The sequence below is a fragment of the Peromyscus maniculatus genome, chromosome 23, assembly GCF_049852395.1.
Source record: "Peromyscus maniculatus bairdii isolate BWxNUB_F1_BW_parent chromosome 23, HU_Pman_BW_mat_3.1, whole genome shotgun sequence".
Taxonomy (NCBI): domain Eukaryota; kingdom Metazoa; phylum Chordata; class Mammalia; order Rodentia; family Cricetidae; genus Peromyscus; species Peromyscus maniculatus.
The window spans coordinates 60,399,349-60,426,031 of NC_134874.1; the positions used below are offsets into that span (position 1 = coordinate 60,399,349).

The window sequence follows — 26,683 nt, forward strand, 5'->3', positions numbered from 1 at the left end:
CCTCCTTTCTCTTCTACCTGACAGTTCTTATCTTAAAAATGATAAAATCACTCAAACATATGCTTTTACATTTTTCAGCCATGAGTCACTAAGCCATTTTACATGCTGAACGTTTACCAAACCATGTGGCAGGTGAATGATAAGGGTGCAGTCCCGCTGATGCAAGTTCCCTGTTCATGCTGAGTCACAGGAACGCCAAGCTGATGACCTGATACAAAATCAACATTATTAGATACTGCTTCCTCACTGGGATAAACAGAGCCAGTTCTGAGGAATAGAAGTCAACTCTAATCTAGCTGTCTGTGGAATTGACTTGACTAGGGTCCCTGTCCCATACCAGCAGCTGTGTGATTTTGAGAAATCTGGTATCTGGTTGTCTTTTTTTTTTTTTTTTTTTTTTTTTTTTTTTTTTTTTTTTTTTTTTTTTTTTTTTTAGACAGGGTTTCACTGTGTAGCTTTGCGCCTTTCCTGGAACTCACTCTGTAGACCAGGCTGGCCTCGAACACACAAAGATCCGCCTGCCTCTGATTCCCAAGTGCTGGGATTAAAGGAGTGTGCCACCACTGCCCGGCTCTGGTTGTCATTTTAATTTTCTCCTCTTTGCAATAAAGCAGCGCTATCTGGTGGCCTCCCAGAGGACCAAATAGGTTTTCTGCTAAGGTAAGAGGATGTGAGGCTAGGTCAGTAAGATGAGGCAAGGTGAGACATTACAAGATGGTAGGTGTGCAGCTCTGGCCATAAGGCCTCCCTCTGTAACTTATGAGCATCCCACTTGTCCTGTGCTGAGGTGGCAGTCTGAGATGTGCAGACCCCAGTTGAGGGGCTCTACAATATCTGTCCCTTTGAAACACTGCAGACCTTTCCCACCAAAGCTACATCCCACCAGACAATGCCAGCCTCCAAATAGAGCCACATACAACACATCCAATCATAAATGGCATGTGAGGCTTAAGCCCGCCCCTGAAGCACTCTGGCCCAATGAGCATCCGGACAGACTCTAAACCTCCCCCATTCTACCTTGGTCTTCCTGCCTGGGACATTGAGCATGCTCAGACTTGAGGACGTTAAGGAAATGCTGAGGAGCTGCTGAGCCGTTGTGGAGGGGGTCTGTGGAGTTCATCTGGTAAGGGCAGTCCCAGGCCAGGGTGGCCAGGCTCAGGGCCTCCTCAGAGTCTGGACTTCCTCACAGCCCCCGTTCTGGGGCGGCTGAGGTGAAGACAAACCTGCCTTCTTGACAGCAGTCTCCTCTTAGACCAGGTCTAGTGAGGCCGTCTTCTCAGAGCCTGGAGACTCCTCACAGCCCAGTTCTCATGAGGCTGAGATGCCCTCAGTGAAGATCCAGGATGGCAGGATGCAGTTCTGAAAAAAAAAAATTATAGGCTTTCATCCAGATTATTATGGGCTTAACGTTTTCCGTATTTCTTTACTTCATCTTAGTACCTGTGGGATCTGCAATATCCCCCTTCTCATTCCTTATGTGAGTAACTTTAATAATCTTTCATTTTTCTTTGCTTGTGTGCCTAGAGATTTATCAGTGTTGTATAGATATATGTCTTTCTCTAACTTCTTGTCATGTTTATTTTCAATTGATTGAATTTTAAATATTGACTAGAGGCTTCTTAATCACTTTGTTTTTAGTATTTATATAAAATTTATGTCATAGATTACAAATCTACTTAAGTCAGGTGTTAAGTATTTCATGTCTATAATCCAAGCCCTTGGAAATAGGATTCCATGAGGTTGAGAACAGTGTGGGTTACACACGTAGCACTGGATACACTGCTACAGAGTGAGATTTTATTGTAGAACATACGAACAAAATCCAAATGTATTCACTTTCATATGACGTCATTTAATATTTTAGTTTTTTTCTAATCATGGTTTAGCTTATTCCATAAAATTGGTTATATTTTATTTCCACTTCAATACTTTTACTTTCGCTATGACTTTCTCTTTTAATATATTTATTATTTTAAGAATGGAATATTTAATTTTTTATTATTGGGGATTATCAAGATACTATTCTGAGCCGGGCGGTGGTGGCGCACGCCTTTAATCCCAGCACTCGGGAGGCAGAGGCAGGCGAATCTCTGTGAGTTCAAGGCCAGCCTGGGCTACCAAGTGAGTTCCAGGAAAGGCGCAAAGCTACGCAGAGAAACCCTGTCTTGAAAAACAAAACAAAACAAAACAAAAAATACTATTCTGATATTAACTTGCATTTTAATTTCCGTGTAGTCAGATTGCACACATCACTTTATATCAGGTCTTCTATGTTTATTTAAACCTGTTTAGTAGCTTGTAACGTGGAGTATGTTGAAAAGTGACTTGTGTGTTCTGGAAATGCTGTCTTAAGCTGTCATTTGAGGAGGTGTTCTGTAAATGTCTGTCAGGTCAAATTGATTGACAGCAGTGTTCATGTTCTCCTTGTCCTTAATGACTTTCTCTGCTTTTCGTTCTTTCTTTTCTCATTTTACAGTAATCGAACTTAATTTGGTTTTAATTTAATTTTTTCTTATTACCAAATTATTGCCATATGGATATATCAGGAGTTAAATGGAATTTTCTATTCCAAATACAACATCTTGAAGCCTTGTTATATAGGAACTTCTGTCCCTATGTCAAAATTGCACTGAATTATTCAATATGTTCATGTTTTTTAAAAGTTTAAAACCTCATTCATTTGACAACTTCTTATTGTTTAGTTCATATAAACAAATGGTAGAAAGTGAAAGTTGATTTTTTACATATGCATTATATTTTTTATTGATTCTTTGGGAATTTCATACCGTACACTCTAATCCCACTCCTCTCCCAGACCCTCAATATCTGCCCCGACCTCCTGTAGAGTCCCGCCACAAAGGAAAGCAAAAAAGGAATTAAAATAAGATAAAAATAAACAATAACAATAAAAAGAAGAAAACAGTTAAGCACTTTTCTCCCCCAGCCCCCATCTTTCCCACCTCTCCATCACGTCCCCATCACCTCTCCATCATCTCTACATCATCGTAGTGGCATTGGGAGCTGCTGTGTATCATGCAGGTCTAGTATTGATGGTGTACTGAAGCCAGGGGCCTTGAACCTGACCAACATCCCATTACACAATGAACATTTGCAAGTGAAGCTGTTGGATTTCCCTCCTTTTGTTCTGTCAACTCCCATCTCCAACTTCAATTGTGGATTTGTCAGTTTCCATCCACTTTCTCATCCTGGTTGGAGGATTCATAGTTAAATAATTTTCAAGTTTAGTGTTCTGTCTGCCTTGAAAATTGATCCCTTTTCACCACACACATGTATATTATAATATTTGTGTTATTCAGAATAGATACTTTCCCTAGTAAATCTTACTAGTCAGCAGTTTACTTTGGTAGCAGCATGGGTACTAGGGCATTTTAAAGAATTCTGCCTTTTCCTGCCTCATTACTCTGACACACTGCCCATACATTTGTTTTCTATGCATCATAGAGTGAAATCCTGTGTGGTTGTTTATCTTCTCTGGTGATTTCTCCCATCTAGAACTTTATGTTTAATGCAATTACATGGTTAGTTTGAGTCTTCTGTCTTGATTATTTTCAGTTCACTGTTTTTGTCCAAAGTGTCTTTTGTGTCTGGTTTTGGGTTCAGTTTATCATTCTATTTATCCCCTTACCTAGCTTGTTATTTAGACATCTTTTAAAAAAATTAATAACTGCTTTTCAGGCACTGAAGACCTGAGAGCTACTAAACTCAGAGCTCCTTCCTTGCTAAAAATGCCAGAAAGCTACCAGACCTCTGGAGCTCATCCATTGTTTGTTATATCAGCTGAGCCAAATAATAGTTTATATTTTACAGATTATTTGTGCCAAAATTTCTGTCTTTTGTTATGGTGAAATTCAAGACTTTTGTAAACCTCTCTTAATTAAATACACATTATGGATGACAATATGGTGATGGAACACTGTGCCTTTTAGTGACTAAAACTAATGAAATGCTAAGAAATCCCTTATAAAGTTTAAATTTTATGCAGATTTATTTGCATCAACTCTGTACAACTCAGGTTTCTTGCATGATCCAATTGTTTTATATTTCCCTGGCACTATCTTTTTATGGTTCTGGGTTCCAGAATCACCTTATAGTCCTTACATTCTTTTTGGTCACAATCCTTTTTCTTACAACTGAGAGTAGGAGAATGAACTGACGTCATATACTGCATAGGTGCATGCCTCTCTGCCTCCCTGGGTCCATAAAATAAACCGAGAAATTATGAAACAATGATTTGAAAATTGCACATATGTGATTAGACATGTAGGTATGTACACATGAGTGCAGTTCCCACAGAGATGAGAAGAGGCTCCAGATTCCCTGGAACTAGAGATATTGGTGTTTGATTATGGGTCACTGTGATAGGTGATGGGAACTGAACTCAAGTCCTTCAAAAGAATACAGTGTGTGTTTTTCTGTTAGGCTGACTCTAGCCCCATCATTCAAAAACATTAAGAGAAGTTTGGAAGATAGTAAAAATGTAGTTATTATGTTTAGTTGTATAAAAATATGTCAGGGACAAGGACAGAATCTCTAGTTAGTGGAAAAATATAGACCCCCGGTAAGACAGGGAACTAGATCATCTTACAGTCAAGTTTCCTAACATTGAGTCAGAGCCCTTGACCCTTTCACCCTGTAAACATCCTACATGAACATCCTGTTTGCTTGCACCACCTTGTGCAGATAACAGCAGATAACCCTCCTGGAGAAAAATAAAGTGGCACCTTGATCAGAATCTTGACTTGGTGTATTTCCTTTGTGTCTCCTGTCCCTATCATTCTGTCCTTAGGGTGGTCAAGAACCTGTTGAAGCCCTGCTGGCTGGGACAAAAATATATGAGCCCTTGTGCAAATAAGTAATTCTTTTTCTGTTTTGTTACTTCTAAAGTTAATCTTATTATTCTGTACATTTTAATTATATAAAATAAGTCATTTGTTTCTGTACACCACATTGTTTCCCAGTTATACTCCCTCCATTTAAAATATTTCCCCTCACACTTCAAAATTTTTTAACCCTTTTCTTATTTTTCTAGATTTCATTTTTGAGAGAAGATATGTGTTAATTGTTTTTGGAGAGTTGTCTGTTTCTAAACTTGATGATACATAGTTGGAACAATTTTCTTGAGAATTATGCAACTTTTTTCTATAATTTTATTTTGAATTGTCTTGCTATATTTAGGCATATTGTGTGGTCTTTAGTCATTCATATAATGGTGGTTCTCTGAGCTCATTCCCTGAATCATCTATTGCAGGTAGTGCAGTGATAAAAAATTACACACAAACTCACCTTACATATGTAGTGATTCAGCGTCATTCATTTCGATAAGTATGCACACCTAGGAGTGGTACAGCAGGCGTGACTATGTTAAATTTTCATTCATAACCATCGTTACAGCATCCATTGTACCTGGAATGTTTTAGTTTACATTGAACATAACGTATATGTTCTTTTTCCACCTCCTTTGCAGCATTTAAAAAATTAGTTTGGGTGAAAAATGTAATCATTTAAAGACACTTAAAGCTGGAATTATGGGGCAATCTGAATATTATTTTACTAATGTGACAAATGGGTCTAGGGCCCAAGAAAATGACCACAGAGTCTATAGTATTTGAGCCAGGCTGTAAGTCCTGCTGACAATTTATTCTATTGAAATGGTTGCCATGCATTGTTCTGAGTGGTCAGAGCTGGTCCTCATATTACTGCACAGCTGGTGACCTCAAAGTGGTCCATTTGGTAAGGAGAGTGTACTTGTGAGTACCTAGTTTAACTTTGCACCCATATTTGTAGTTCATACATTTGTTGGCATGTGAGATACTGTCTCAGATATGCTGATTGTGAAAAATTGTTTTCAGCATGCAGAAAATGAAACTCTGCTCTCTATCTTCTACCATACACAAGCTCTGCACCAAATGTGCCATAGACCAGATACCCTGAAAATGCCAAAGGACACAGTAGAGAAAATACTCCCACAAGCACAGGTAAGGATTTTCTGAATAGGACTCTTGTCCAATAGTAAATGAGACCAAAAATCAACAAATAGGATCTCATGAAATTAAGACTTATTTCAGCATAAGAAAATATAATTTAAGTGGTAGCATACAGAATATGAGAAAATCACTGGTGTAATATTGGCATCAGAGTTACTGTGTAATTAACTTCCTTCTGATCTGGTGAGGCCTGCACTATAGGAAGGAATTGGTACCTGGTACTGTTTACCTGGTCAAAAGACACTGGCTTGGCAGGTCATAGCCCTTTAGATGATGCTACTATTGTTACTTAGTGTAGTAGCAACTGCTTTATAAATATTTTTGTTTTACACATAGATCTCTTCAGCTCTCAGTCTTGGCCAGGGTTCTCTTTCTGTGGTATGCAGCAGCAAATGCACAGCCTCATAACTTCAAAATGTTGAAATGATCATGCATGCTCATTCCTAAATGGGACCTGTAGATCAACCACTTCCCCTAGGATAGGAAACATCCTGGAAGTGGGTCCTGAATGTCCTGACTGAGCATGAGGGAACTGCTGTGACATGCTGTCCTTTGGACATAACATAGCCATTGCTCACTCACAAGAGCTGTGATCGCCTGCAGCTTCAGGTGACCGTGTTCAGGACTGACTGTGAACATACCTATCTGTCCCAAACCAGACAACTGGAAGAGGCAGCCTGCTGGTGGAAGACAAAGCCTACTAAGCCTCTGTCTTAGTACAGAAAATAAGAAGGAAGCTAGAAGTTGGCCATTTGTTTTTTTCTTTTCTTTCTTCTTTTTTCTTTCTTCTTTCTTTCCTTCTTTCTTTCCTTCTTTCTTTCCTCCTTTCTTTCTTTCTTTCTTTCTTTCTTTCTTTCTTTCTTTCTTTCTTTCTTTCTTTCTTTCTTTCTTTCTTTCTTTCCTTCCTTCCTTCCTTCCTTCCTTCCTTCCTTCCTTCCTTCCTTCTTCTTTCTTTCTTTCTTTCTTTCTTTCTTTCTTTCTTTCTTTCTTTCTTTCTTTCTTTCTTTCTTTCTTTCTTTCTTTCTTTCTTTCTTTCTTTCTTTCTTTATTCCTTTTTTATTTTACAATACCGTTCACTTCTACATATCAGCCATGGATTCTCTTGTTCTCCCCCCTTCTGCCCCCCTCCTTTTCCCCCTAGCCCACCCCCCATTCCCACCTCCTCCAGGGCAAAGCCCCCTCCCTGAGGACTGAGATCGACCTGGTAGACTCAGTCCAGGCAAGTCCATTCCCCTCCTCCCAGACTGAGGCAAGTGTCCCTTCATAAGACCCAGGTTTCAAACAGCCAACTCATGCAATGAGCACAGGACCCAGTCCCACTGCCTAGATGCCTCGCAAACAGATCAAGCCAATCAACTGTGTTGCCTATTCAGAGGGCCTGATCCACTTGGGGGGCCCCTCAGCCTTTGGTTCATAGTTCATGTGTTTCCATTCATTTGGCTATTTGCCCCTGTGCTTGATCCAACCTTGGTTTCAACCATTCTTGATCATATAAACCCTCCTCTTTCTCGCTAATTAGACCACCGGACCTCCACCCAAAGCCTAGCCTCATAGAAGGAGTTTGGTAATGTTCCTTCTGTTTCTATTGTGTGGAACAATTTAGAGAATATTGGTATTAACTCTTCTTTGAAGATCTGGTAGAATTCTGTGCTGAAACCATCTGGTCCTGGGCTTTTTTTTGGTTGGGAGACTTTTAATGACTGTTTCTATTTCCTTAGGAGTTATTGGAATATTTAAATAGTTTATCTGGTCATGATTTAACTTAGGTGTGTGTTACCTATCCAGAAAATTGTCCATTTCTTTTAGGTTTTCCAGTTTTGTGGAGTAGAGGTTTTTGAAATATGACCTGATAATTCTCTGGATTTCCTCAATGTCTGTTGTCATGTCCCTTTTTTCATTTCTGATTTTGTTGCTTTGGATTCTCTCCCTCTGTCTTTTGGTTAGTTTGGATAGGGGCTTGTCTATCTTGTTGATTTTCTCAAAGAACCAACTCTTTGTTTCATTAATTTTTTGTATTGTTCTCTTAGTTTCTATTTTATTGATTTCACCTCTCACTTTGATAATTTCCTGGCGTCTATTCTTCCTGGGAGACTTTGCTTCTTCTTGTTCTAGAGCTTTCAGGTGTGCTGTTAAGTCACTAGTGTGAGATTTCTCCACTTCTTTATGTGGGCATTTAGTGCTATGAATTTCCCTCTTAGCACTGCTTTCATAGTGTCCCATAAGTTTTCGTATGTGGTGTCTTCATTTTCATTGATCTCTAGGAAGTCTTTAATTACTTTCTTTATTTCTTCCTTAACCCATTGGTGATTCAGGTGAGCATTATTCAGTTTCCATGGGATTGTAGGTGTTCTGTAGTTTTTGTTGTTGTTGAAATCTAACTTTAAACCATGGTGGTCTGATAGAACACAGGAGGTTATTCCAATTGTTTTGTATCTGTTGAGATTTGCTTTGTGGCCAAGTATGTGGTCCATTTTAGAGAAAGTTCCATGCAGTGCTGAGAAGAAGGTATATTCTTTCCTGTTAGGATGGAATGTTCTGTAGATATCTTTTAGGTCCATTTAGGTCATGACATTAGTTAAGTCCTTTATTTCTCTGTTAAGTTTCGATTTGGGAGATCTGTCCAGTGGTGAAAGTGGGGTGTTGAGATCTCCCACTATTAATGTATGGGGTTTTATATGTGGTTTAAACTTTAGTAATATTTCTCTTACGTATGTGGGTGCCCTTGTGTTTGGGGCATAAATGTTCAAAATTGAAACTTCATCTTGGTCGTTTTTTCCTGTGATGAGTATGTAATGCCCTTTTTGATCTCTTTTGATTGATTTTAATTTGAAGTCTATTTTGCTGGATATCAGGATGGCTACACCTGCTTGTTTTTTAAGACCGTTTGATTGGAAAGTCTTTTTCCAGCCTTTTATTCTTAGGTAGTGCCTGTCTTTGAATTTGAGATTTTTTTTTTTATTGTATACAGCAGAAAGATGGGTCCTGCTTTTGTATCCATTCTGTAAGCCTGTGTCTTTTTATAGGTGAATTAAGTCCATTGATATTAAGGGATATTAATGACCAGTGTTGGTAATTTATGTTATTTTTTTGGTGGTAGTGTGTGTGTACTTCTCTTCTTTGGGGTTTACTGCTGTGGCTTTATCTATTACCTGTGTTTTCAAGGGTGTATCTGACTCCCTTAGGTTGGAATTTTCCTTGTAGCGCTTTCTGTAGGGCTGGGTTTGTGGATGAGTATTGTTTAAATCTGGCTTTGTCTTGGAATGTCTTGTTCATTCCGTCTATGATGACTGAAAGTTTTGCTGGGTATATTAGTCTGGGCTGACATCCATGGTCTCTTAGTGTCTGCATTACATCTGTCCAGGTCCTTCTGGCTTTCAAAATCTAAATTGAGAAATCGGGTGTTATTCTGATAGGTTTACCTTTATAGGTCACATGGCCTTTTTCCTTTGCTGCTCTTAATATTCTTTCTTTATTCTGTATATTTAGTTGTTTAATTTATTATGTGGCGAGGGGACTTTTTGGGGGGGTCTAGTCTGTTTGGTGTTGTATAGGCTTCTTGTATCTTCATAGGCATTTCCTTCTTTAAGTTGGGAAAGTTTTCTTCCATGATTTTGTTGAATATATTTTCTGTGCCTTTGAGTTGGTATTCATCTCCTTCTATCCCTATTTTTCATAGATTTGGTCTTTTCATGGTGTCCCAAATTTCTTGGACATTTTTGGGTCATGACTTTGTTGGCTTTAATGTTTTCTTTGACTGATGAAGCTATTTCTTCTACTGTATCTTCAATGCCAGAGATCCTCTCTTCCATCTCTTGCATTCTGTTGGTTATATTTGCATCTGAAGTTCCCAATCGTTTACTCAGATTTTCTATTTCCAGCATTCCCTCTGTTTGTGTCTTCTTCATTTTTTCCATTTCCCTTTTCAGGTCTTGGACTGTTTCCTTTATTTGTTTCATTGCTTTTTCATGATTTTCTTTCAGTACTTTATTGTTTTCTTCCAGGACTTTATTGTTTTCTTCTAATTTCTTTGCCCTTTCGGCTAGTTGTTTATAGCGTTCTTCCGATTTTTTTTTTGTCTTTTCCTCTACATAAGCCTCTACAATCTTCATGATGTTATTCATAAGGCTGTTTTCTTCTGCTTCTTCCAATTTTTGATGTTCAGGTCTAGATGTTGGAGGTGTGCTAGGTTCTGGTGATGCTGTATTGCTCTTCATTTTGTTGTATGTACTCCTGCCTTGACACCTGCCCATCTCCTTGTGGTTCGTTCTTGGTATTATCAGTGCACTTGGTTCAGACAGAGCTGACAGATTCAGGAAGGCTCTTTCTCTTGTCCAGATGGTAGCTCTCTTTTCCAAATGGGAACTCTGGGGCAGGATGGAAGCTCTTATCAAAGTTGGCCATTTGTATTACTTATCAGTTCCCCTTTCTTTATCTGTCTGCCTCCCAGGGAAGACTGTGATTCTTATTCCCTCAAATTAATGAGTTTATTGAGGTTAATACAAGTGTATAGGTATGGAATTACTTATAAGAACATGAATAACTCTAATGTGTGGCATCACAAAGCTCACATTAGAATGGGTGACTCATTAGGACTAAAACTCTGAATGTGGCTGCATGACTTGTTTGCAGCTAAATGGGACAGAGGGTCTCCTTTCTTCAGTTCTCCTTAGTAATCACCCATTTAACCTTGGAAGTGGAAGGGCCTTGTAATTCCTGTAAGTTTCAACTTTCCCAGCCATGATTTAATTGCGGGATATTATGAACCTCTTCTCTTTTTTCATAGAACTTTCTGAGACTTAATGAAATAGTACACAGAAGAGTACACCAGTTGGACACTCAATATCAAAGGGTCATTTCTGAAAACATATATGCTAGCTATACAAAATGACTGGTTTACATTTAGGAAATATAACTATATGTATATATATATGTATGTATGTATGTATATATACATTCATACACACACACATATAAATATATATATATATATATATATATATATACATTCATACACATATATATGTATAAGCATGTAGCAACAATGAATGAAAATAGAGGTCATTAATTAGAAATAGAGCAAGAAAGATTATTGGGAGGGTTTGAAGGATGAAAGAGAGGAGAAAGTAATCTCATAAATAATAGAAAAATATTTCATGTCATAAAAAGGAAAACTGTTACACAACACTATAGCCTTTCCTTAAAATGTTAGTTTTTCTACAAGTTCACATTCTCCCATGGAGCTCTGCAAAGGCACTGATGGCAAATAACAGTCCTGAATTCCCTGGTGAATCAACCATTTTATGTTTGACCTCTTCTGTAAGCACAGCCCAGTGCTCCATCATGCTCAGTGAATTGGCCGTAAAGCACTGCTTCTCTCATATGTATTTTATCAGGAAAAACCCATCCTTCCTTCATCATCTTCCAGTCTGTGTGAGACCTCTGCCTGTGATAACCAAGCATCCCCAATGCTTCCTGTGAGCCAGTCCATCAGGAATAATCTCTCTCAGATTTCACTAGATTACATAGCCTACTCTACAGCACTCAGATTGATCTCATCTGTTCTCATAGCCTACAATCCCATGAGCCAATCTTTGGCAGGGGTTTCATTGATCTTTTGAAAGTCTTTGGTAATTCAAACAGTTGAGAGACAGATTACTCCCTGACTAAGACAGTCTCTTTTTGTAGGCCATTTTAAGGCTCTCAAATTCAAGTTCTAGCATGGATTTTCCTTTTCTCTGTATAAAAGGTTGAACTATGTGACATCTTCTATCGCCTTTATTCCAAACAGAGAATTACATCCTAATTGTATACAAGTGTACTGAATTTTGGCCTAAGGAATTTTAATGAATACAGCAGTTTCATAAATGATCTTGATTTTTTTATCTTCCATAAAACTTCTGACTTATGATTAACTCTATTTCCTGGCTTTGTGTACATCTTTCCATTTCCATTTAGAAAACTCTATGGATTTTACCTCTAGACAAAAATTTATTTAGTGAGAAAACATTTTTGTGAACTTCATGGCTAATGAAGAACTAATAAACACTGAATATATCAACTCATTGAATTCATTATATCTAAATTACATTTGTCATAAAAAACAAACTAAGATGGTGTGTTTGCAAGTTATTAAAGTATCAAGTTTTTAGATGCAGGTTTTTAGTTGGTTTTAAGCACAGTTGCATTTTTTAATATTTTTACACAAGATTTTTAGTGTCGCAGTGTCAGAGAGCTAAGGAATGTCACATTTCAGCAAGTGCTGGGGAGGATATGGATTACAAAGATTTTGGGTGGGAAAATATGGAGAATAAAACCCACAGAGAGAAGTTTTCATTTGTTATAATGTAACTAGCATTTTATAAGGCCCTGTAAAAACTTAGGGAGGCAAAAATGAGTATAATATCCTGGATAAATAAGGGAAGAGCAAGAAGAAGGAGAAATAGAAGAGGAAGAGTAGTAGTAGGAGAAGATGGATGCATGGATGGATGGATGGATGGAGGTAGATAGATGGATAGATGGATTGAAGGATGGAGATAGCTGATAGATAGATAGATAGATCGATAGATAGATAGATAGATGATAGATAAATTGATATAAAATAGAGTATATACAGTTTTTCAGGCTATACAATACAGTGGTTATTGTGTCCACTGAAGGCAGAATGGACTCAGAAAGTTTGTTCTTTTTTCCCATATTGGTCAGAGAAGTAGTTATGGGTGAGGAACTCTGGATTTTTTCTTTCAGCATCTGAAGACCTTTGAATCTGGACAATGCTAGGACTTCTGGTCCCTAGAAATAGCCCTCAAATTTAGTTCCGTTCCAATTGTCTCTCAGTGGTCCCACTTTTACTTTAGGCTGATATATGAGGTGAGGTGGGACAAATACTGGTCATCCAGGAAACCCTGGCATTCTAGACCCCCAAGAATCTTTCTAAATGAATGCTCCAGGTTTTGTGTAGAACTCGAGAAAAGGAACAAGGAATCCTGGCTACAGCAGATGATACAGAACAGGCTGAATTCTCGCACGGTGATATGCAGTATTGTAATGGAGAGGCAAGAGTCTCTGGGGCAGGAATATGCAACAGGCTAGATACTTTGAAGATGAAATTTAGACCACTTTTTTTTTCAGAGCTGAGGACCAAGCCCAAGTCCTTGTGCTTGCTAGACAAGCACTGTACCACTGAGCTAAATCCCCATTGCCTGACTTTTAAGGACATACTTTAGAGAAAAGTCAGAGGGAAATGGAGGACTTAAGACTACCAATGTCTGATGCCATCTCAAAGACTTCCCTAGAGTGTGTTGGACTGATTGTGTTTGTCTTTGGGGGATGTTATTTTTATAAAGACAACAGACTTAGTAGGGGGGTTGCTAGCATTGAACTCACCAGCACAAGGACACACCACTCAATGATTAGTCTGGAATTCTTTTTTTTTTATTTTTTTTATTTTTTTTTTTGGTTTTTCGAGACAGGGTTTCTCTGTGTAGCTTTGCGCCTTTTCCTGGAACTCAATTGGTAACCCAGGCTGGCCTTGAACTCACAGAGATCCGCCTGGCTCTGCCTCCCGAGTGCTGGGATTAAAGGTATACGCCACCACCGCCCGGCATAGTCTGGAATTCTTTAAGGAAGGAGGAGATGCAGCAAGTTGATGAAATGAAATGAGGAAGTGCCTGCAGTTGAGAAGTGAGTATGAGGTGGGTCACTCCAGAATGTTAACCAAGAAAAGTCAGAATAAGAAAATTTAAATATGGGAGGAACTCTGACAATATGTGGGAAAAGTCTGTATTTGTTAATGCTTTGGTGATTGGCATTACACATCATCCTGGGAATTTAAAAACTAATACGATGGGATCCTTCATTTCCACAATTGCCATAATATTTTATGTTAAGTTCATCTCTCTGAAATCTTATAAGAAAAGAGGAACATTATGGACCATGTTTCTATTAAAAGAAGTAGAAAAGAATTAGTGAAGCAGATTTTGGGTTAATCCGGGCTTCTTGGTAGGAAGGGTTATTCCTGTGTTACTTTTCAGACTTGTTTGTTCCTAAAAATATCACCTGAAGTAAAGATTTGGAGTTTTATCAGACCAATACATCATGCAGTATAACACAATTTGTATTATGCTATGTCCCATCATTGGTTACTCAGATGAGAGCTTGGATCATGATGAATAGCACATCCTGGTTTGCATGTACTGAGGATGATAAGTGTAAATGGAATGTATGTGATCCACACAGTTGGTACTCAGGATGTCAACTTATATCTGTACATGAAGTCTGTGACTCTAAGATCTTCAATAAACATTCTACTGTGTGTCCCTTTTGAGGCCTTGATTGGCTGTAAAACATCGAGTGAAATTGAGGTCTGGGATCAGTGTGCCTCAAGGTTCCCTCTAACTACCAAATATGTTAATGATGTCCATTTGCTTTCATCTGTAAGGGAGCCATCAGCTCAATTGACAATAATTGAGGTGTTTCTGGTTCCCTTTTGTTTAGGGTGTTGGATGAATAAGAGAATATTCTGCCCACACATCCTTAAAGTTCAGGGATTCTGAGTTTAATTCTTCCTCAGTAGGCTGCAGGTCTCCACTGACAGCAGTTTATGGTCAGGATGTTTCTTCTCTTGGATTGCCTGGACTCCTTTCACACAGGGCTTGGTCCTTGGCTACTTGATATCAGGGTTTGGCCTAGGAAGAGTTCTCCATTGTGGTTGGAGCAGGTTCCATTTAAATTGTCTCTTCAAACTGTGCTTCCTAGGGTCAACATTAAGTCTGACCATGTATCTCTCATTGGGTTGGCAGGAGCTCCATTGATTTAAGAGTTTGTGGTTGACCTTCATGAAGGTCAATTGTTGGCCTGTAACATTTCCACTTTTGATTTTGCCTGGCTTGTTCTATGAGTTTTGTATGAGCTCCTAATTTTTCCCAGTCAAAATTTGCCCCAGACATGCTTCTTCATTTGGTCCTTGGAGAATGTGCCAGGTCATCCTCTCTCCCTGTTTTGGTTCATGCTTTTGTCAGGGTTAGTGTTAGCACTCTTGCATTCTCCTTTTCCTGCTTTGCGCCCCGCCCCCCCCGGCCTCTTTCATTTGAGGGATTGGTCCTGGCCCACGTCCTTTCTTAGTTTGGCCCAGTCTTCTTCAGGGTCAGAGGTATGCTGAGGCCAAATTCTCATCTTGGTGAGGGCCCTGGCTTCAGTCCAGGTAAAGTTGGGGCATGGATACTCTCCTTTTCTTTCTTTGAGCCAGGTCTTTTTCTTCTGAGGGATAGCGTAGGACTCATCTCCCTCTTGGTTGGGGCCAGCCTTCTTCAGGGTCAAGGTTAGGCATGGGTGTTCTTTTCTTTTCTTTTTGTTTCATTTCATTTTGTTACTTTTCCTTCTTCTCCTTTGCCCTTGGCTCTTCCATTTAATGAAATGGCCCAGGGATACCTCTGTTTTTCCTCTGAGCCAGAGCTTATGCAGCTGCAGGTTTTGGTGAAGGCCTCTTTTAGGTCAGGTTTGGCCTTTTCATTCCTAGGGTTGGTCCCTGGTCTTTCTGGTTGAGGGAAGCCATTGCTAATGTAGGCATTATTTTTGGTCTTCATCAGGTTCATTCTTAGGCCTTGGAATACTTCTGTCTTGACATCATGGTTTAATGGTTAATCCTGGTCTACTTTCACTTTAGGTGCTTAGCATGGGTCTTTTCAGGGGCCGTGTTGGCATGGGGTACTTTAAGTGTGTGGCTGTGTCCAGGCAGTTTTTGTGTTAGAATTAAGCCTGGTTATATTGATATTCTGGGACTGTTGGTACCTGTTTCTCTTCAGGGTTGAAGCAACAGATACTTTTGAGTGGAGGTTTGACTGAAGCTACTTTTTATTTGTAATTAACCTTGGATTATGCTCAGCCATTCTGAATAAAAATAACATGTGGATATTGATAGAGGACTGTATTCATTGTGCTTCTCTTACATCTCAAGTATATTCTGAGGAACATTGGCTCTTTCTAAGGGAAATGGGCACAGGCACCAACACACAGCACAGACTCCAGATGAAATAAACTACATATTACACAAATAGAAAGGGGAAGTAGGGAAGAGACAGTGGTGCTTGGGAGAGTCCTTGCTGTTGCATTGGTGACTGTGACCATGGTAAAGAGGCACCATGAGATCGTGTGGAAAATTGTTGCTTCTCAATAAAGATAACAAAATAGTGTCCCAACAAGGTCCCTGCTACCTTTCCTTCTGTGATCTGCTCCCATGAAGGGATATCACAGGGAGTTAATATAACAGCAGATGCTGGTCCTCCATTGATCTAGATGCTGCCTTGATAGGCACATGAGGGTTATGCAGATCTTAATGAGACCTCTTATGCAGTGTGGGCATTGTGTCCTCTCCTGTATGTCATTCATGGCATGCACTATGAGCGTGTTCCTATTGTCCTTGCTATGGAAACACTTCTCAAAATGTCATTTGTCTTCTACCTTGAAAACCCCTGGAACAATGAACCATGCCTTCGTGATCCCTTTCAAGAAGGCTCCTTGTCATGTCCACTCACTGATATGAGATCACGTCTTCCCACAAAGAATGTCTGCATTGACTTACCAGATTGATTCCTGCTCATGTTATTATTGTGAATCACAGCCCACTTTAATAGAGTGAGCTGCCATCTTGTCAAGGGCACACATGTAACCATGACAATGATTCCTTGTGTAGTGTCACAGAGGCCAGGCCTCGCTCTGCTCAGGGAAGCACATAGTTGGTGAAGCTATGCAGATGTCTTTGGACTGGTAATTAGGGGAGGTGCCTGAAGGCTTCAGTTATCATCATTCCTTGGGAACAATTTCCCATCCAATCATCATTTCCTACTACAGAACTTCACTGCTGAGAAGTCGAGGGTCATTGGGGAAAGGTCAGACCCAGTCCATATGTACACGGTTCAAATATTGGTCTATCATTTCTGAAGCTCAGTTTATCATTAAGAGTCTCTCATCATGAGGCTTGTATTGTGCCATCTCCAGGACCTGGGTTTGGGGAACAGAGCTGTTTGAAATTTGCCCTCCATCCTGTCCCTTCACCATCATTAAACACACCTTGAAGTGGATTGACCAGAAAGCAGAAAGCCATGAGTTTTTCCCTACCTCCTCTGATCATGGTAGTTGATGACTTCTGAGGCTGTCACTGACTGGATAGCAGTGTAACAGCAGTTCATCCTGTCCCATTTGGAAAGTGGAGTCCTGGGACAGGTGCTGACTCTGCCTCAGCTGTTGTCACCTTTTCTAACAAACACAAGTGGAGATTAGTAGTAGAAAATAATGGACATATCCTACTCTGAGCATATTCATTCCTAATCTCCCACTGTCATTTGCCTCATGCCTCTCTCCTTCCCTGAAAGTTTATCCCTGAAGGCTGGTCTCAGATTTCCAGCAATCCTTCCAACTCAGGGTCCTTTATTGTTGGGTTCCCTTTTTATTATTCTTTTCCATGGATGCTTTTTTCCTGCCCTAACATGACATTTGAAGGCCAATGGGAAGGAGGCATATTAGAGATCTGAGGAGTTAGTCAAGGTATCACAGTGTTCCATTCCTCTATCTTATTGTGGATGGAAACCTACACTTAACAATTGTGGCATGCAAAAAGAAAGAGAACAAAACTAAATTAACATCTTTTTCTATTGGTCCTCAAACAATCAAATCTCAGTTATAAAATAAAAACTGTGGGGAGATTCTTCCTGTGATTTCTAGATGAAGTGTAAGCATTGTGCTACCCTCAATGCCAAACAGGATTTAGGGAAGGGTGGCCTCAATTAAACCAGCTATCTAATCACAGAGCTTGAAATACTTTTCCTGTTTGCAGCAGCAGAATCTGAAAGAGAAGTTATACAGTTACCCAGCAGGGATGCCTCTTTGCTGTCTCAACCTGGATGCCTGTGGCAACAGTTGCAGTAGGAACACCCTACCTGGAAGTCTTCCCGTCAGCATCAGTGGATCCTGGGCACCCACAATTTCTTGCTCTTCACCAAGTTCTGGATAGCCAGTAAGCATAGTTAGACTTACTTGATGGGGGTGATTTTCTACAAAATGTGCAGTGGAAGAGGAAGGAGAGACTGAAAACTTATCTGTGCTTGGTGTCAAATGGTATCTGAGGGACTTAACATGTGACATAGATTGTAGATCTCCATCTAAGAAAGACGCTGAAACATCGACACATTGTTAGTAACATCTTAGATAACAGTGTTCTAGAAGCATGGAAGTTCCATGCACAGAGTGAAGCATGATCAAGCATGCCCCACCTCAATGTAATAGTGCTACTACCCCATCATAAAGCATGAAGTCACCATCAGTGTTGTGTCACAATACACACATGCTTGTTTCCATACAACACACACAAATGTGTGCCCACATTCATACATTTAAGAACATGTATGTGTCTACACCTTTGCATGCACACACACACACACACACACATACACACAGAATTATACTTTGAATTTCAATTAGATGTACAATAAATTGGCATAACAAGAAATTAAATATAAACAAACAACCTTTGTGGCATTGGTATGCATGTGTATGGTATGCAAGTTGTATGCAGAACTATGAGTATAGTTATAAGCATATTTTTATAAGTATCTATATGATATACCTAATATGTACAACCATATCTAACTGCATATACATGTGTATATAAATATAAAGATAAACTGAAATCCCAACTCCCGGACACCAGCCAAGGAGGCAGCAGAACTTTCCTAGTGGCCAGCTTGATGTGTCAGCTCTTTCCTGCCTTCAACTCTGAGTGCCTGTTACGTTTATTAACAGTATCATTCATTTGAAACAAAATTATGCACACATTTTTCATAATGCCATTTAATATTAAAATATTCTCTAGTTTTCAGAACCACAAGAAAACACTCTAAGGCAGAAAGCCACGAGTTGATCATAAAAAGTACCAGGGAAGGGCCAATGAGATGGCTAGTTTGGTGGAAGGAAAACGCTTACTCTTCCTAATTTGTTTATTGACCTCCATATGAACAGAATGACAGAATGGCATGGAGTGTATTGTATGTTCATTCTTTCTCTACCATATGTAGGTATTTATTTCCTCATCACAAAATAGATAGATGTTATTATTTTAAATACCAATCAGAAGATTTCTATACACTTATATGATATAATTAATATTTAAAATAACGAAAAAATCTCATGAAGCTCACAACTGTTTGTAACTCCAGGACCAGAGGAATTGACACTCTCACATAGGCATACATAAAGGCAAAACACCAATATACAAAAAATAGTGAATAAACAATTAAATATTTCTAGGAGCTAGTGGGGTCAGGAGCCCCACAAGCATCCCACAGAACTAACTAACCTAGGCTCATAGTGATTCACAGAATGAACCACCAACCAGGGAGCATGCATGGGACTGACCTTTGTCCTCTCCATTTATTTTACAGTTATATAACTTGTTATTCTTGTGAGACTCCTAACGGTGGGAGCAGGGCTTGTCTCTAATCCCTGCTTTTGGGACCCATTCCTCCTACTGAATTGCTGTGTCCAGCCTTAATGTAAGAAGTCATGCCTAGGCTCACCACAACTTGATATAACATGGCACGCAGATATGCACAGGAGGCCTGTCCATTTCTGAACAGAAAAATACAAAGGAGGAATGGATGGGGAACAGGAAGATTAGAGGGTGGGGGACTGAGAGGAGAGGATGGAGGGGAAATTTTGGTTAGGATGTAAATACAAAAATAAACAAATAGATAAAACTAAATTGATTCCAAAAGAGGGAGAATATTGATGGTTACCATATTTAAATTTGAGATACTAAAAAAAATGTCCCTCCAGGGACATTGCCACTTATTCTAGCTTATGTGTTTGCAGTTGTACAGGGATTGCTGGGGATGTCTTTCTGTATGCTGTGAATGTGTTGCTCTGAGTGCTTGAAAAATAAATGGTGATTTGACACTAGCCAGGCAGGAAGTATACTATAGGCAGGATTAGCAGAGAGGAGAATTCTGGGATTGGAATGCTGAGTCAGGAGAAGCCACCGCCACCATGAGAAGTAAAATGTAAAGTACCTGTAAGCCACCAGCCACGTGGCAACTTATAGATTAATAGAAATGGTTAATTTAAGATATAAGTACTAGATAGTAAGAAGCCTGCCACAGCCATACAGTTTTTAAGTCTCTGTGTGTTTAGTTGGGTCTGAGCAGCTGCAGGAGCTGGATGGACACAGGAAAACTCCAACTACAAGGGATAATTAAATCATGTTAGACATAATTTTGAGCTGGTATAATACATAATGTCTTTGTGTTGTACTTGCAATAATTATATAATATTTAGTCAATATTAATACATGGTTATTGTACTACATTTGGAAATTAATCATGACATAAAAAGATACAATTCTGTGTCAAGTTGACAAAGGTGCAGATGTGATATCTATTTTTGTTTGTCACATTTATTACATCTGGAATTAACTAAAACCCCAAAATGGAGGGGCACACCTGTGAGGTACTTTTGCTTAATTTGAAGAGAGAAGATCCACATGTAGTCCTGATCTTTGCATTAGGGAGATACTCTTTTAATCTGGATATTGATGAGAAAAGAAACACCTATAACTCAGATGTTTTGAGCCCCAAAACCCCACTTGTAATCTCAGCCAGGTCTTGTGCTGGAGGCCCATATAACGAAATGGAGGAAGGGAGCTTTGCTCTTTACCTGCTTGCTCTCACCTTGCTAGCAAGTCCATGCCTTCACTGGCATTGGAGCCAACTTCGTTGGAATTCCAGACTATACTGCTGATGGGCTGAGACATCAAGCATAGTGGACTGTGCAAGTATTGGATTCGAGGACGTTGCCATTATAGCCAGCCAATGTTCACTTAGCTGGACCACAGCCTCTAAGTCATTCTAAAATATAGCCTTTTGTATCTATAGAAATTCATTTTGTTACCCCATAAAATCCTGACCAATGCACCAGACAGGTATAGAACTTTTAGAGTAGTTTGGGCCTGACAACAGCCTTATCTCAGTTTTAAATTCCACATGGTCACATTCCCTTAACCTGCTTTTTAGATGATGCTTTGATGCTGGCCTACTAGGCTTCTATAGATTCTGGAAAAATGTAAAATAACACAATTCTGAAAATAATACAATTTCTCAAATGGAACACACAGTAATCTAACTAAACAAGTTATTATATGAGATGGAGAGATTCTAGCTTAAGTGAGGAATGAAAAACCAGATGTCTTAGCCTCTGTGGGCCAAGACCTGGCATAGCTCCACCACATGAAGACCAGAGGACATGAGGTTCTTTTTACTCTTGATATGACAGCTCCAGTCTGGAGAGCCACGGGATAACTTCTTTTACACATGAACTCTCTGACTCACTGTCAGTCTCAGGAGTCAGATCTATTCCAGAGGAGCTTCACAAGAGTCAATCAGTCATCTGGAAGAACTTTCTCAATATAATCTGAGATCTGCTGTGGTAAAAGAGCAGCATCAACTACCTCCTCCTGTTTTTAGTCTTGCACAGAATCACTCTGCACCAGAGACATGTGGACCCTGATGCAGGCTCCATCCACTCCACATAGTCATGAGGTTCCTCCCAACATTGCTTATCTGGACCATCAAGAGGGAGTCCTCAACCCACCTCCCCCCCAGGACAGTCTTCTAATTTCTGCATTTCATCAGACAGTCTTAATACATGTTGTCAACCTAGAAGAGATCTAGGAAATCAGTTCCAGTCTGACAGTGAGGGATACTGGGGCAGGATCTTGAACCTATGAGAGCCCTGCATGGATGTGTGGCAGCCTAAGACAATTAGCATGCCTATCCCAACAGGTTTCAAGAATCTTTTGGTTGGGAGTGATCTAACCCACCTAAGACAGCTCACCACAAAATATCCCAACATGTCTTGCAGGAAATTATCTCTTCTTCTCGGTTATCATTCATGTTATATTTCAGGAAAACTAGAGGCAGATTGCTTGTCATTTTCTGATTTCTTTTATACAATTTTAATGAATGTTCCTATTTCCTGAGAGGCCTAGAGAAATATACTTGTGTTTTCTTTTAATTTGGTCTACATGATGATTTTGTGAACATGTGTATACAGTGTACCACATTTACAGCTATATATATGATGTCAAGCATACAATATGTCTAGTTTTTCTATTATATAGTGGGTATCCATGGAGTAGGCTATTCCATCCACATCCAAGGTGTCATCATCTTGTGTATCCCTGAGACCCATGGCTGGGAAATCCTTATGCAGCCAAAGCTTCCTGAAACTTACTGAGATACATCTAAGCCTGTGAGTTCTGGGATTACAGAAGTGTGAAACCTCATCTGATGAAAGAAGAGTCTCAGAGTGAAATTTGAAAATGGATTTTATTCATAAAAATACATTCATTTTACTCGATGGGGGCATTCAAAACATCAGTCCTTATATACAATGTATAGCCTTATCAAACTATTAAAATAGTGACAAGAATAAAAGAAATAATGACAATTAACAAAACCTTAAACCAAAATGAAGAAAACCAAAATCCAAAGCATAAATATCCCAACATATAAACAAAAAAATTAAGCAAATTTCAGTATCCTTTAGAATTTCATTATGGAAGAGCAAATGAGGTGAGGAACTGTCTTATTCTCTGCAGTGAATTATCTTCAGCAACAGTAGCATATGACATGGTGTCAGCTTCAGCAATGCACCAGTGAGTATCTTATCCTTTGGGTGTGGTCTGTCTGGATGGCAGTGTGATGTTAACAGTCTTCCTTGTCAAATTTCCTTCACATATGGGGTCAGCTTGTCAAAGCCCTTGATAGGAAGCTGACAGAAGAACTCTTGCTCACCCACAAGTCCTCTTCCATGTTGTTTTGCCCCTCACTGGGGCCACGTGCTGATGGATGTCAGGGTTCTTAGTAATTTGTGTTGTGTCCTCTGAATGTCAGACTATTTCTGATACAATCCTTTCTCTGGGAATAGTGAGCCAATGGATGTGGATCAGATTGTGGCTGGATGGCCTGATGGTTGGTTGATATTTGCCTCACTAGTGAGTTCACAGCTGAAAAGAGGTGGCAATTTCTGAGGAGGCCGTGAACCTGGAATGTAGAATGTCAAGCCTTCAAGGTGTCTCTGCCTTCTTCCAGCCTTCTCAGTTTTCTGAAGAGGTGCTGTCATGGAAAATCAGTAAAGAAAATAGGATTTAGAAACAGTTTTGCTGTGCCACTGGCAAGAACAATCAGGGCCTATTCATCCCTAGTAAAAAAAGTTAAGGAAGAAAACTCACCCCATGAACACCCTGGCTGCTGGGATGGGACACAATGGTGGCTTACTTGCCTGGAACATAGTGTTTCTGCCCCTGCAGCTCCTTCTGCAGGAGGCTCTCTTCCTGGGCTGTGGTCTGCTCCAGTTCCTGCTGGAGATTTTCAAACCTAGGGAAGGAAGGCAGCTGGGGCACAAGTCTGGTGGGGACCTGCCATGTCAGCTTTTGAGACCCCCACCAGCTCTACTCAGCTAGACAATCAAGCATTACCTTTCAGCTGAGTTCATTCCCCGTTTCCCCAAGGGAAAAGGGTCAGAGAGCACATGGGCAAGATTTTTTTCTCAGCTTTTAAAAACTGATAGAAGTTGAACTGGAATATACACACTTTGCTAGATTAGAAAAAAACAGCATATTTCTCCAACAGTCCAAAGACATCATTTTGGAGAAATATTAGTATGTCAAGGTCTGAGGCACAGGTCAGGAAAAATACAACTGGCCTCCATTGGATCCAGGTGAATGTGAACCTCCTGGAAAACTCTCTGCCTGCCCTCTAGTGGAGCCTACACAGCAATACAGAGAAGGCTCTGGTTATTCCTACAGCTCAGAACCCTGCATGGGATTACCTTGTCAGCTCCTACTCTGTTTATGACCAGAGTAAATCTTCTCATGGGAAACTGATAAACACTGCAGAGAGCCTGCAGTCAGCAGGAGTGTGCTTTATGCAAATCTGCAAAGGGTGGACACTTCTCTCTAAACGTGATGTTCCTGATGGAAAAGATGCAGGAGGACACACTTTCCTTCATGATCAGAGATCCTCCTTTCCAGGTTTCTGGCTGCCATGGCAATATTTGTGGGGAGATTTAATCTAAGAGATGAGATACTCAGAGCATACTAGAGGTCTCATAATGGAAGAAGGGGGCAAGTCCCCATAAGACCAAGGAGAAGCATATTGTTTCCTGGTCATAATTCCTGTTGACTGAGCCAGCAATGACACTCTGAGGGGTTCTTTCCCTGGCTGTGGCTGGGAGCTTTGCCAATTGATAAAACTCAAATAGGATGGAGATCAGGTACAGCGGACCCACTTGGATCTACCTGCTTTTGGAAGCCTGGGCTCCTACCTCATCTGGGACACAGTGAAGTGATGCTGCAGCTTTACTGCCAAGTCCCTTTGGCGCGTGCACAGCTCCTTCTGCTTCAGCAGGGACTGAAGATTTTCCTCAAGTCTTTGATGTTCCTGTTCATTAGAAGATTGTGTTTTTAGGGGAGGTTTCCTCACCATGTACATAAACGTGTATGTGTGGGTGCACTCTCTTTGTCTCTGTCTCTGTCTCTCTCTCCAGCACACACATTTATATCCATGCACACATACAAGCACACTACATTCCATCCATGCTTAGTTTCTCAGATAACACTAATGTAAGAAGAGATCACCTGGGATACTATGGAGAAGAAAGTTACCTTTCATTAACCTACATCCTTTCTACCCTTATTCCAGCCCAGCGGCAGGAAACACAGGATGCTCTGAGCACAAGGTTGTGGAGAAGATTGTGTACTTTTACTTGGTTTTGATAATTTTTCAGCTTATTTTTAGTTTATATGTTCAGGTGTTCAGCCTGCCTGTGTGTGTGTATGGCACTGGCATGCCTGGTGACCTGGTACAGGAACTCAGTGGGCAGATAAGTCAATATAGTGCTTCCCTTGAAATCCTGTACACAGACAGGTGAACACCAGGGTTCCTTGATCTGTAATCGAAGCTCTCCTAGCAAGTTCCCCAGTCTGTGCATTGAAGGCTTAGTTCCCCAGCACAGGACCACTGGATGGCAGTGGACCAGCCCCTTGCTCTCACTCAGTGCTTCCCAGTGCCTCCAAGGAGGGCAGCTTCCTCCTAAAGAAGCTCTCTGTACCACAGGTTGCCTCAATTTAGGCCCAAAGGAATGATCTCAGAAAACTAGAAAATCTCTCCAATCAGGAGTCTATAGTAACCTTTCCTCCAAGTAAGATGATTGTGTCAGGGAATTCTATGAGTAAGAGAAGGTTGACTAACTCACAGCCAAATGATTGCATACATTATTCTATACTTAACAATATCCCAAGGACCACATTGTATGTTTGCACTCATCAGTGATGGGTATCTGAAGAGTTTGTATTTGGACTGTTCTGATGAGTCCTGCTGTATCTCTGTTGTCCCCTATTCTCTGTGGACATCACTTTCCATTCTGGAATCAATGCTCCACCCGAAGTCTGCAGTTCCACTTTCTGAATAATTGTACATAGCTTCTCACAGGGCTGCACCATTTTATACTACTAGCAATGTCTGAGAGTTCTCACTTCTCCCAACTCTCCTTCAGGCTGATTTTAACTCAGGATGAAGCAGTTTGGAATAAAAGCAGATTCTGAGTGCTGCAGACACAACATGGAGTGGGTGCTTTAGAGTTTAAAAGCATAAGCAGTGCCCTGAGACAGCCTCTCCTCACACCTCAGCATAGCTGTGGGACTTCTGCTGGGCTGGGATGCAGCCACAAGTACCTTTGCAGTTCAGAATTTCTGAGAATAAAGCCTAGGCCAAGCTCCTAGTACAGGTTAGCTGAACCAAGGTTAGTCAAAGGTGAAAGGAATATGGCAGCAGGCGATGAGAAGAACAAAACAGGATGCAGGGAAGTCATCAGTCGCCAGCCTCCTTTCACCCAGAGTAGAGAAGGACAAAAACCCTCAGGCAGCCTTTCCTTCCTCTCAGTAGCCTCGTTCTCACCTTCATGGACCCCAATTACTTTGTTTTTCTCCAGAGAATTTCTTTGTAGAAAAATAATTCTGTCTCTGCAAATACCTGAAAAAACTTTTAGCTTGCATCAATTTTCTGACTTTTGTTGTAGTTATCTCTGTGGACATGCAGAAGAATGGACAGCTCCATCTGTTCTTTGATGAGGCAACGTGGTACTAACCAGATGAGGCACAGTATTTTTTCATTGAAATCCATGTCTATGATTCTTAAAGATGCTTCATTGTTCCATGAGAGAGTGAAAATGCACATAGAGGCTCAAACACGTTTTCATTCCCCAAAGATACACACAAAAACAACGCACACACACATACACACACACACACACACACACTTTTCTTGAATCCAGGAAGGCAAGAGAGAAGACTAGAATGTTGCAGCACCTTTCCTACTCCGTGCGGAGGTAGTGGGTCCCCCCTGCTCTCTACAAGCCTCTTAGACCCAGCCAAGCTTTTCTGCCCTGGCCTGAACTTATTTCCCTTCACAGGGAAGTTCTTATCACCAGACTTATTTATCATAGAGATAAGTAACAACCTCTGCACCACTGAATTTGACCACACAAGACCAGGTGCTAGGAGAAAAGGGCGGGGCAGGAAGCCTCCTGATAGATTTAAGTTGAACCATCATTATCTCCTCACTAAACTTACCCAA

The 26,683-nt window shown here is 40.2% G+C and overlaps 1 long non-coding RNA gene across 1 annotated transcript; it reads left to right on the top strand.

The window, feature by feature from the left end:
• Positions 1-1,085: 1,085 nt before the first annotated feature.
• Positions 1,086-22,559, top strand: LOC143270532 (uncharacterized). The gene is made up of 3 exons (XR_013047725.1): positions 1,086-1,477; positions 5,871-5,996; positions 17,833-22,559. It is a non-coding gene; the product is annotated as an uncharacterized LOC143270532 (long non-coding RNA).
• Positions 22,560-26,683: the final 4,124 nt, after the last annotated feature.